The sequence below is a fragment of the Phacochoerus africanus genome, chromosome 12 (assembly GCF_016906955.1).
Source record: "Phacochoerus africanus isolate WHEZ1 chromosome 12, ROS_Pafr_v1, whole genome shotgun sequence".
Taxonomy (NCBI): domain Eukaryota; kingdom Metazoa; phylum Chordata; class Mammalia; order Artiodactyla; family Suidae; genus Phacochoerus; species Phacochoerus africanus.
The window spans coordinates 6,949,998-6,962,680 of record NC_062555.1 but is presented as its reverse complement, the minus strand read 5'-3'; positions in this window follow the sequence as shown (position 1 = coordinate 6,962,680).

Genomic DNA, 12,683 nt, shown 5'->3' with positions numbered 1-12,683 from the left:
TTTATAATACTCTTCCGAAGGCATCCAATACCTTGTTTAAATTATAAAGTATTCAATGAGACCCTTTAAAAACATATCAGGACTTTTTCAGGAAGTTAATATCTGACTTCAAGGAGTTTGGGTCTACAGGGGAGATAAGTAGCCAAATACAGAAAACAAAAGAAGGAAAGAAACCAAATAAAAATCTGCAGACAGTCCTGAACGCTGGCTGAAGAAATTAGAGGAATATAATGAAAGCCTAAAAGCCTCAATGCCTGGACTCCCTAATCAGAGGTTTGATCCTTAGAAATTCATTTAATATTTAAGCATCCTTACTGCTCACATTTTTTTCAAGATTAGGGACTCAGGATTTCTGATTTCTAACTTTATTGTCCTCAAATTTATGGATTTTATTGATTTATTGACCTGATATTCTCCAAAGCACCTCCTGGTTGATGCCCAAACAAGAAAAGGAGGCAGCTATGGAGTCCCTGGTGGCACAGCAGGTTCAGAATGTGGTGTGGATATTGCTATGGCTTGGGTCACCGCTGTGGTGCAGGCTCAATCCATGGCCTGGGAGCTGCCTCATATTGCAGGCACAATCAAAAAAAGAAGAAGAAGAGAAAAAAGGAGGCAATTAGTTATGATTAATGAAGGAAACTCACATTAAAGGTTAACATGGGATATTGGCCTAAGAATAAGGAACAATTTTACGGCTTAGAAGTACATAAAAGGGAAACAAAATCCTAGGAAATAGAGCTTACATTTTTTTTTTTTGACCAGTCACATGTATAAAAACAGAATGTCTTTGAAAAGAAACTCAGGTTGAATTAGATAATTTGATGTTATGAAGCCCACAGACAAAAGTCAATACTCAGACTGTCATATTCTGTACAGAATAGAAGCTCAATAAATGACCCTGCAATCAAATAGCAGCACCAATAAGCACTATGAGGAAGGCAGTACAGAATCTTAGGAAAAGTAAATGTGGCATATTTTTATTTGAATCCTGGCTCTGCCACTTATCAAGTGCAATATGTTGGCAAAGTTACTCAATATTCTGAACTTCAATTTTTCACTTGTAATATTGGAATAAAACATTTACAGTATTCTTAAGTGATCAAATTTGAAAATATTTGTAAAGTACCAACAATAGACTAATTGACTTTAGTGCATGGATGGATTATGAAAAGTATTCCCTGTATTGAAGTATCACATTTTAATTATAACATACATTTTCTAGTAATGTCTAGATTATAAACCAATATATCCTTTGAGAATAATGAGATTTCCTAAACAAAATATGGGGGCAGCTAATGCTCTCACCCAATCTTATAATTTTGCCCTGAAAACAAAAGTAAATAATGACATCTAGCTAAATGAAAAAAAGTGGAACATTAAAAAGGTAATATTTTGTCTAAAGGCAAATCTGAAAAAGCTTCACTTTTTTGTTATGTGCAGCATAGCCCTTCTTTAGAAGAAAAAAACAGGACAAAGAATATTAAAGATCTAGAACCCCTGAAATGCTCACAGACTAAACTATAGCATTAACGGAATTCAAACAAATTATTTTCACTGTGTTATTATATTAACTGGCCTTATATTTAACTGCCATGCTCTTTAGTTATCCTCTGTTCAGTCATCAACCAAAACCAAATCCCTGATCATTTGACAAGCTTGTTCATCTCCATCACTGAAGCTTTTTCAACAAAGAAAGTAAGAGGTGAGATAATACACCCAGACCTGTTTTCTGTAACAGGTGGACTGAATGAACACAGGTTCACTGAGCACCGTGTATCTCATTTATACTCTTAGCTGCCAGACATTCAGGTGTGAGTCAAACAGGAGAGAAAGGGAGAGGAGAAGAGGGAAACGTTCTTCCTGGGATGTTCTCTGATGCAGTGCGCATTCTCCAATACGCAGCTGAAAGGCGTGTTTTAAATAAGACAATTCTTCATACTTATCCCAAGTCTCACATTCTTTTATGACTGGTGATGCCATCACCACCTATCTTTTGAAGCCAGCAGTTTGAAAATTTATTTAAAAGAAAACCAAGAGACCCACTAACTTGCACAATCCTTGCACATATTTAATGAAAGCAAAGCAAACTAAAAGCGTACACACATAAACGTATCTTAATCAAGGTTATTATTATTTTTTTAATTAAGGGTTTTTGTTTGTTTGCTTTTTGGCTGCCCTATAGCCTATGGAGCTCCCAGGCCAGGTATCAGATCTGAGCCACAGCCGCCTAAGCCACAGCTATGGCAACACCAGAACCTTAACCCACTGGGCCGGGCCAGGGATTGAACCTATGTCTCAACATTCCCAAGACATCATCGATCCTGTTGTGCCACAGTGGGAACTCCTAAGAAGGCTTTAAAAATTTATTTCGTATTCATTCATTGATTTCTTGGCCTCACCCACAGCATGTGGAAATTCCCAGGCCAGGGATCCAACCCAAGCCACAGCAGTGACCCAAGGTGCTCCAGTGACAAGACTGAGTCATTAACCCACTGCACCACAAGGGAACTCCTTCATTATTTTTTTGGTGTTAACTTCATTGTATTGTTTTTGCCTTATAAACAAACCAACTATAGAAAGGTCGTTCAAATAGTTAAACAACAACAATAAAACATAATTATGAGCAAAATTTTAAGTCACATCACTTGAGAATAGAGAAAAATTTACAGCATACTGGTAAATTGTGTCATTTCGTAAAATAGCCAGTATCAACTGTAATTTTTAAATACAATATTATTTTACCGAAAATCCACACGTTTTTGTGGAACTTAGTGTTCTAATTAAATTTTCTATAGTAGAAACACAACTCGTAGAAGTCATAACTAAAGAAAGTAATTTAAATATTATAGATTCAGTAAAAAAAAAAAATAACAACTTTCAGATAGTCTGTTTGCAGTCCTATCTCTGATAGTTTTGCCTATACACAGAAAATAAATCATAATTATGGGAAAAAGAAGACTAAAACGTTGTTATACTTGGAGCTACTAAAACTATCCAAATTACGTGTAACAGACTCTACTTACTAAAGCAAGGAAGTGAATAAAAAGCATTTGGGGAGTTCCCATTGTGGCTCAGCAGGTTAGGAATCCAACAGAATGGCTGTAAGGATGAAGGTTGGATCCCTGGCTTCCTTCAGTGGGTTAAGGATCTGGTGTCGCCGCAAGCGGCAGGGTAGGTCACAGATGAGGTTCGTGTCTGGTGTTGCTGTGGCTGTGGAGCAGTTCGGCAGCTGCAGTCTCATTCAGCCCCTCGCCTGGGAACCTCCACATGCCCCCGATGTGGCTGTCAAAAGAAAAACATATATATCTTTTTGGAGAGATTGCCATCACTATGTGAAGTCCTCCAGTCATTTTTCTGAACATCATCATCACATGCAAAGAAACGAGGATATTTAAACATGAACTCCAATGACGTCAACTCAGTATGAATGATATCAGTAATGCATGAACTTAATTAATTACCCATAGCTTGGAATACTTCATGCCTAATTATCCTTATTTAATCATACAGAGCCCCTGCAGTTCAGGAAACATTTGCTGTAGCTGCACCTCAGTTCCAGTCGCCCCACCGGATGGGAGGCCTGCAAAGATGAATAACATAGTATAAAGTCTATCGTTGAAGATATCACACCCCATGGCCTTCCTATGGAGGCAAACACATAAAACCAGCCGTTTCGATATAACATGCAAATCGTTCACATACATCCTGCCTCGCCGAAGCAAGACAGTTTCACACAGGGTAGCAAAATACCAGTCACACCTTTGTGTCTTTGCAACATGTCTCCGTATATTTTACAGAATGACGTGCGGTACTGCATTGCTCTCTATCCTGTGAAATCTACTCTCCATGCCAACTCTCCAAACCTGAACCAAGGTCGCGGAGGAGACAGCAGATGTCATTCACATGATCACAGGATTCATTACAGACGCGAAGTAGGAGCTCCCAGAAAGGCATTTCGGCCTTATTCACAGAAAACGACTTAACAAAGAGTCTTTGAAAGTCAGTTGTTTGTAGAACAGTGAAAAGCAGAGTGGTAAAGACACAGATAAATGAACATCAGCCACGACGCCAGACACAAGATACATGAAACCACGAAATAAATTCACTGAGAAATCATGATGCGATCCATTGATTTTTTGTTGATCTGTGTGTATGCACAGGCCTTTCTGTTGTGAAATATAACAGACAGAGTCTCTGAAGAAAATCCCGTGACCTTGAAACAGTAGCAATACCTGATGGGAGACCAAACACATCATCCCGTTAAAAAAGTCGTCTTGTTTGTTCTGCCGGAAGTTAAACCTTAACCAAAACTGAACATGAAACTAGAGTCTTTGCTTCAAATTTACTTTTGTGGATATTAGAAATACCTGTACTACTGAATATTCACACACACAGTCGTAGTTATTCAGAGAAATGCGAACTATGTTAAAGTCAATTGCTTTAACTTTCCTTATAAAATGCTAAAGATAGCACAATTTTAACTGAATGGTAATTCTCAAAGCAACGAAAAGTTGGTGAATTTTACTTTATGGAAGAAATGAAGTAAATTAATTCTGTTTATTGGCATAATATCTGAATTTGTTAGTCATAATTCTTAACTATATTAAAATTTTAGTCATTTTCTGACTTCCTGGCTTTGGGGAATACTGAGACACTTCATAATATTTCTCGTATTAAAACTGTATATTTAATCTAATAACTACTCAACTGTAAAATACTAAGTTTAGGTACTTCTCTCTTTGACTTGAATATTTTGGATGTGTGTCACATATTAAAATAAGCTAATCTCCTAAATTCACTTTTAAATAGAAGTACCTTAATTTTTAGATATTTGGTTGAATAGTTTTTATAAGTCCTAATTGGAACTGCTGATTTATCCTTGTGTTTTGTTTCAAAGACCTGATGATCTGTGGTTTCTTTTTACCATTTCACATATACTACACAGATTTCCTTCCAAGATTCCAATACGTCTACAGAACAAATCCTGGATAATATAAAAAGTGAAAATTTAAATTGTAAACTTTGGTCGCAGAGACTGAGTTTTTGCTTCCATGTTACGCCGAGTCTTCAGCAAATACACAAGATCAGGGGTCTGCTCAAGTCTCTACAAAGGATGATTCACACTGTTTAATTCATTCAAAGTAATGAGAAAAATAAAAGTTTCAGACACCAAATGTAAAATCAAAATCATACATTTGAAAGTTTTCTATGAAAATAACCTTTTAAAAACCTCTAATCATGCTACATAAAGTAAAGGAACATTTCATAGTATAACAATGAATCATGCAGAAGGAACAGTAAGCTTGGACAGAAATGGGAGGGTAGGGTTAGAAGTTCTAGGAGAAGCAGAGTTAATCTCTATGAAAACATCCTCAAATGAGAAAGATTTTGGACATCTATTAATACATGATGTGTAACGGAATGATAAACTTTCTTAAACAATTATTCAATCAACTTACATACTTTGTTTCACAACCCCTGAAGTCAACAGCTTAACAGTCTTACTACTTTATTATTATCTTTCTTCTAGTTTTTTAAAATTAAACTCTCTGAAAAATCAATTGGGCCCCATGGGGTTTTATAGATTGGTTATTTTATTTCTTAGGTTTCCTCTTCCTAAACTAACTGTTGAGATCATTCTGAAATCTATAAACTCTCTTTATAGGCATGTTCCCTTTAAACCTGGCTTAAAAACCAAACTGTTCCTGGGTGCAAAAATAAACACCAATCCTTCTATTTTTGATTCCATGCATGACATTACATTCAAAAACACTTTAATATGAAAATTGAATCAGGATGTTTAGATAAAGGAAGTAAAGTCCATGCAATGTAATTTCAGAGTTTTCAAAAGAAGACGCAATGTGAATTTAAAATAAACGGTGCATGGGAAACCCAAAGGTTTTTCTCCTGCTTCTTTAGTTTATAAGACATCAGTGCCACTAGGCATCCTAAGGTTACATTTGTGAATTTTAAGAGGCAGCTGAGATTTTGTGAACAGAAAATACACAACCTGCCGTTCTGTTTTCCTCAGAAATCACCAGAGATTAAAAAAAAACTACTCTACAACTATACTCCAATATAAAATAAAAACTAAATTTTCAAAAACTACTCTAAAAGCACTCTCAGATAAAACAGAAAATAGTCTATTATTTGTAACTACTACATGCAAAAATTATCTTATGTTTCTAGGTATTTAAGGTATTTTCTGCCTCTTAATATGTGGATGTATTTTGGAAGTACAAAATGAAGATTTTCAGATGCTTACAGAATCAAAATGTCTTTGTCAAAAGTCTTTGTATCCGGGATATCAAGGAGCCTGAGAAAAAAGGCAAATACGCCAGTATATGGTATGAAAAGCACCCTCAAATCTTGAAAATACTAAGAGTTAATTATTGCAGACACTTTTCTCTTTTCTGCTATATTCTAATATTTTAAACATTGACATGTCATTTTATCCTGAGAAAAAATATTTGAATTTTTTACCAACTGTCTAGATTTTTATTTCATTATATAACAGGATTGATGACTTGGCATGCTGAAGGCTTTTCTGAAATTTCAACAACGTAGGGGAAGAAATATTTTCTGAAAGTGATTTTCCTAAGCAGATTCATTTTACAATTTAATTTCCTTCAACGAGGTAAAGGTCAGTGGGAGGCTATAAGAAAGTTAATTTGCATGAAGTATGCACGTGGAATATGAAAATAATATAATATGAAATATTCATAATTCTGGCTCTTAGACCAACCTCAGGGCTCAAAGAGTAATTACAATAGGAAATAGCTCAACAATTACAACAAACTTTTTTTGATGATGTCAACTAATATACTCTCCTCCTGAGATGCAGAATCCAGCACGCAGAATAACAATTTCTTGGAATTATCAGTCCTTTGTGTCGCCTTCTTTATGTGTTTGTTGGCTTTAGAAGATGCTTATCAATATGGGGCTGATTAACTCTTTGCACCATTCTCCACACAGTCCTACTAATCAAGCAATTTTAAGTCAGCTTTATGTTTATGCTGATTATCTCTTTGCATCTCATTGCACTCAACCCTGGTCTATTTTTAAAGTTTTATTGAAGCATAGCTGATTTACCATGTTGTGATAATTTCTGCTGTACAACAAAGTGATTCAGTTATAGATATACACACATTCATTCTTTTCCAGATTCTTTTCCCGCATAGATTATCACAGAATACTGGGTACAGTTCCCTGCTCTATACAGCAAGTCTGCATGGCCAGTCATTGCATATAGCACAGGGGGCCTATGCCAGTCCCAAACCCCCAGCGCTCCCCACCCCCCAATCTGTCTCCTTTGGTAACCAGAAGTTTATTTTCAAAGTCTGTGAGTCTGTTTCTGTTCTACAAATAAGTTCATTTGTATCCTTTTTGTAGATTCCACATATAAGTGATACCACAAGATATTTGCCTTTCACTGTCTAACTTGACTTAGTATGCTAATCTCTAGGTTCACCCATGTTGATGCAAAAGGCGTAACTTCATTCTTTTTCATGGCTAAATAGTATTCCATTGTATATATGTACCACATCTTCTTTATCCACTCCTCCATCAATGGACAATTAGGTTGCTTCCCTGGCTGTTGTAAATCGTGCTGCCATTTTTGCACATCAAAGGAAACCATAAACAAAATGAAAAGACAACCTATAGAATGGGAGAAAATATTTGCAAATGAAGCAACTGACAAGGAATTAATTCCTAAAACATACAAACAACTGATGCAGCTCAACATCAGAGAGTACAACCCAGTCAAAAAACAGGAAGATCTAAATAGACACTAGTATTTTTTTTTAACTATGGCAACCAACTCATGTTTCTTCAGTGGCTATGTCCTGTGTTTGTCTATTTCAACAGGATTCTTATTCATATTGCATTCTTTTGTTTTTTCGCTCTTTTTTTGAGGGGGGGTGTTGGCCACCCCATGACATATGGGATTCCCAGGCCAGGGGTCAGACCAGAGCCACAGTTCCCACTCATGCCATAGCTGCAGCAATGCTAGATCTTTAAGCCACTGTGTCAGGCCAGGAATTGAGCCTGTATCCCAGGGCTCCAGAGACGCTGCCAATCCTGTTGTGCCACAGCAGGAACTCCTCAGATTGCATTCCTGTTCACACTAGTGTGGCCAACATCTGTTGATCTATTGCCCCTTTATCTTAAAATCAAATTATTTTAGTAAGAGTGTCATAGCATTCCAATCTCTGTCAGGGTCACTCAACTGATTCCCACTCTGTTCCCTTCAAATCAAAAATAATGACTAACTCTCTAGCATGCTTGATAAAGAAATCTGATTTTCTTGAGCACATAAGAGACATTTTTGACATTTTGTGAAGGATCCTTCAAAATATTAATTTGGAGACATGCTCCTATGTCTCATGATTCTCTGCTGATCTGAGTGCTGTAATGCCTTAGGAAGGCATGTGGCCTGGCACAGCCAGCTCTCAGATTTCTTCCTGTAGCTTTGGGATGTGAAACCTCCTATAAGGTCTCTATGCCTCCTGCAGCTTCTTCTCTCCTTCCACAGCCATCGCCACCCGCAAGAGCATCCCTGCCATGCAGTCTGCGTTGCTAGTGGTTTGTTGGAAGGAAAAATAAGTACTTGGGGGCAGAGGTCCTGGTGAAAAGAGAAGGAACGAAGACACAGTAGTGTGGCTACCTAACAAGAGACCCTGGGGAACTGGGGAGGACACTGCCTGGATTTCCATCAGAAGAGCCAAGATCGAGCTTAGAGAGAAGCACAGCATCTTCTTGTATGATCTTAGTTAGCTTCTGTTCCATGCATCCGAATCAGGATATGCCATTAAATGAAATCTGGGGTGCATGGTTTTTACCCACTGTCTTCTTTCTCAAATATAATGGAGATTTTACCCAGTGGTAGTTTATTTCTGCTTTAGTTTTCACGGTCATTTTTAAGATCTTGTCTTTTTACCCCTGAGTTTTCTTGGTCAATATAAGGAGAAGTTTTGGCAGCACTACAACAAATATGGTTCAACAGAAGTTACTTTGAATGAGAACTTCTTGCCCAATTTGCTTTTATACCCTCTGGGATGGGTACTATTCCAGCAGAGTTCTAACATAACACAGTAACAACACTCGCTAAGCAAATGGATGTATTTCTGTTCCTTTGGTTTTTCTATGCCATTTTCTTTTCTAACGGTCCGAAATAATAATCGAATTAATAACTACATTTATGGAGGGTGCAATGGGTGTTAAGCACAATATTCTATCATTGCCCCTTACCAGTGCTTTGACTCTGACAAACAGCCTCATCTCTCTGTGACTGTTTTCCAACTCTAAAGGAGGCAATAATGATGTTACCTCCCTCGCAGTTTCCAGAGGACGAAATGAGTTAATGTGTCTAAAGGATTTAGACACATGTGTGACGTGGGATGGGCACTCGATGCGTGGTAGCTCTTATTCCACGAAATGGGTCAGTTTCTAAATAGCGGAACTACAGGGGGAAAGGAACTGTCAATCCTCCTTCTTCATCCCCCTTCCTTAAAGGAAATAATATTAAAGAAACAGTAACAATATTTAAAAGAGGATTTTCCTTGATCTTGCCTCTTGCCTCCATGGTATGTGCGTGTGCGTGTGCGTGCCTGTGTGTGTGTGTGTGTGTGTGTGTGTGTGTGTGTGTGTGTGAACCCTTGCGCATTGTGGAAGGCAGAATTCTAAGATGACCTGCAAGTTTCTCAAGATTCCGGGGTGCTCAGGAATGGGAGTGTCGCCTGTGCACATGATGGGAGAGTCACTCCTGTAGTTACATAACATGAGCCAATGCCTCGATTTCAGCCATCGGACCGTGAACTGAGGACTCCAGTGAGCGCTACCCAGAGTCCTGACCCACTGCTAAACCTGCGGTGATTTGTTAACACGACGACAAAAACATGAATCAATTTCTTTAGACCTCTAAACCCTTTATGAGCACACCTTCTATGGCATTTATATAGTCATCATCTTATTCTAGGTCAGGTATTAAATATGTATTGAACATATTATATATCATCAACATATAAGGAGTGCTGGGGATACGTAATACATAAACCAATAAATGAGACACGCTCGACCACCTAATTTAAAGACGTTACACCCCCAATTGACCAAATGCATCAGGTGATTCCACACCAGTGCAAAGTTCAATGGCACATCGATCTGACGGTAGACTTTGAGCCTGCCGAAGGAAGCCATAGATTTTTGGGGGCTATTTATTCAATGTTAGGTCATTTATTCCCACAGAGAAAATTCTTTTCGCAGTGACATTTTTAGAGAGGAGATCTGTTTCATTTTTCAGAGTTACTGTGAAACAGTACAAAGATATTAAAAAAGCACTTTAAGCCTCTTGAAGGAAGCATAACTTGCAAATGCTAAAGGAGGTTGCTATTAACAAAAGGCATTTGACTGACCTTATTTATAGACTCATCTGTAGCCAAATATATCTCTATGGTGTCCTATTTAAGAACAGACTTAATTTTTAGTTACTTCATCAGTTCAAATTATCTTCCTCCATCTTTTAAAATATGTTAAGCAATGATTGTTGCTAGACATGAATATTAAATGACATTTAATAAGCATCTTATTAATCTTAATTTTAACAGGCATCAGACTCATAGCTGATTATGGTTTCATAATTTCAAGTAGTATAGTTAATTACGTTACCATCTTAGTTTTGACGCTAACTTAAACATTCACATGTAGAATTCCCAAGACAGATGTCAGTTTGGAGTGATACCTAATCCCACCACTTTTTCACTGCTTTCCCACCTAGTCCTATAAGCCTCCAAAAGAGACAATGGGTGTACTTACAGATGTGATCACTTCATTTGAGTAATAAAAAAAAGTAAAAAAAATAAAAAATAAAAATAAATAAATGATGATGTTAAGAAAAAAAAAGAGAGACAACGGGTATACTGAAATTCTAATTTCCAATTGCCCACTGTCACACTTAACTTCTCCGGGATGCATGGAATGAAGATGCAATTCGAGACAGAAGGAAAGCACAACACATAAAAAAATAGACACACACCGTTTCCAAAAATCCAAGGGCACCTGACTATGATGTGATTTGAAAAAAGAACACTGGGGAAACACTTACTTTTCAGATCACACATGTACACCCCATCTGTCTTTAGTTTGAAGCAGAAAAGTAAAATGTCAATTGGAAGCAGCTATTGGTGCTACAGAGTGAATCTAAACCAGAAAGCAGTTGACATTTCTAGAATCTACTGTAACTGTCATTTGGAGATTAACACATTCTAAAGACTGTTTTATAAGCAGCTTTCATGACACTAAGTATTTGAACTTCTGAACAAATCCTTAGTGTACACTAGAATCATTAACTTTGAAAATGATTCTATGACTTCTGAAAACAAATATGCAAACAAAAACAAAAAACCCAAAAACCAACCCAAGCAAACATGAAGTTAGGTAGGAAATATCTTTCCTGTAAAGGCCTTTTTTTTTTTTTTTTTTCCTTTTGGAACACTGCCTCTCTTTATTCTGGGACCAGAATTTTGTCTCATTCTTTATGAAACACACACTCTAGGCACATGAGAAGGAGGTGGAGAGGTGGGAGAAGAGCAAAGGAATTTTGCTGAGAACTAAGGTTAGTTCTTCAAAACACAGGAGCTTGCGAGAAAGAATAATACCTGGGGAAAAAGGGCTTATGAAACACTGCTCATAGTAATTACAGTAGTGATATCCTAGCCACCATCACTCTAGCTGTTTACTTGCCTGTTTCTCCATGAAACTCGAGTGCCTTAAGGACATGAACAGTTGGGCAAAATAGAAAAACAGAACAAGTATTGGAGTCGCTCATACCCATGCTTTGACCTAGGCTTTCACTTTCTACATAATTAGATTACTTGTCAAAAATGAACAGTGGCTTCATTTTTTCTTTTTCCTTTTATTTTATTTTATTTTATAGCTGTACCCGTGACAAATGTAAGTTCCCAGGCCAAGGGTCAAATCTGAGCTGCCGCCGATGCCTGTGCCACAGCCACAGCAATGCCAGATCCAAGCAGCATCCGTGACCTACGCTGCAGCTCACAGCAACACTGGATCCTTAACCCACTGACCAAGGTCAGGGATGAAATCTGCAGCCTCACAGAGCAATGTCAGATCCTTAACCCACTGAGCCACAAGGGGAACTCCCCAACTTGATTTTTTTGTTTTATGGTCTTGCCAAGGCTTGCAGAAGTTCCTGGGGTAGGGACTGAACCCCTGCCACTGCAGTAACCACGCTGGGTCCTTAACCACTAGGTAACCAAGGAACCCCCATTTATCTGTCTTTATAAGTAAGCTAGGGCTTGTCTGGAGGCCGAATAGGACAAGTATCACCTAGGCTTGCTTTATAGTTTTGGTTTATTTACTTTTTTTTTTTTGTCCTTTTGCTATTTCTTGGGCCGCTCCCACGGCATATGGAGGTTCCCAGGCTAGGGGTCGAATCGGAGCTGTAGCCACCGGCCTACGCCAGAGCCACAGCAACGCGGGATCCGAGCCGCGTCTGCGACCGTACACCACAGCTCACGGCAACGCTGGATCGTTAACCCACTGAGCAAGGGCAGGGACCGAACCCGCAACCTCATGGTTCCTAGTCCGATTCGTTAACCACTGCGCCAGGACGGGAACTCCTATTTACTTCTTTTTTAAAAAATTCTATTGACGTGTAGTTG